Source organism: Bombus impatiens, unplaced genomic scaffold, assembly GCF_000188095.3.
Source record: "Bombus impatiens unplaced genomic scaffold, BIMP_2.2 scf_2222, whole genome shotgun sequence".
Lineage (NCBI taxonomy): Eukaryota > Metazoa > Arthropoda > Insecta > Hymenoptera > Apidae > Bombus > Bombus impatiens.
Window position 1 is genome coordinate 2,123,024 of NT_178641.1, and position 537 is coordinate 2,123,560.

Here is a 537-nt window from a genome sequence, read left to right on the forward strand (position 1 = left end):
CGCCACCGGAAGTCGGGATTCTCTACGAATCTCGAGGCACGGTTATCGATGCGCGTGCACGTTCCTGCGCGGCCCTGAGCCGTGACTGAGTCGAGGTCTCCGCTGCATTCTTCGAAGCGTTTTCTTTCTCGCTCATAACATTCCTTTCCTGTACGTTCAATGGCCATATACGCGAAACAATCGAAGGTGAAAACCTCGATAATATTTGCGACGACGCGACGACGCCACGACGATACTCATTGTCAGCTCTATACTCTTTTGTCGTGTCGTGTCGTATCGTGTCGCGTCCCGTCGTACCGCGTCGTGGAATGCAACGGAGAGGCATCTCGCATCTTTCTAGGTGGAGAAAGCGAAAGGAAGAAACACGACTGCGATTTGTTGTCAACAAGCCGAAGGACACGAGAAAAGGCTCCTCGTGTTCGTTCTAGGGCAAAGAAAGATGGAAGTAACGGCGAATACAGGCAGTGCAGAGCTGGCGCGCGCGTCCTCGGGACTGGCACATAACGGCGTATTCACGACGGTCTGACCCTCGGTGCT

At 54.0% G+C, this 537-nt stretch overlaps 1 protein-coding gene and 1 long non-coding RNA gene across 5 annotated transcripts in view; one reads left to right on the forward strand and one right to left on the reverse strand.

Moving 5' to 3' along the window:
• LOC100747304 (broad-complex core protein) overlaps window positions 1-537 on the reverse strand; it is a 61,687-nt gene that overhangs the window by 25,840 nt on the left and 35,310 nt on the right. The gene's annotated exons all lie outside the window — the stretch shown is intronic.
• LOC117152469 overlaps window positions 1-537 on the forward strand; it is a 16,254-nt gene that overhangs the window by 3,547 nt on the left and 12,170 nt on the right. The gene's annotated exons all lie outside the window — the stretch shown is intronic.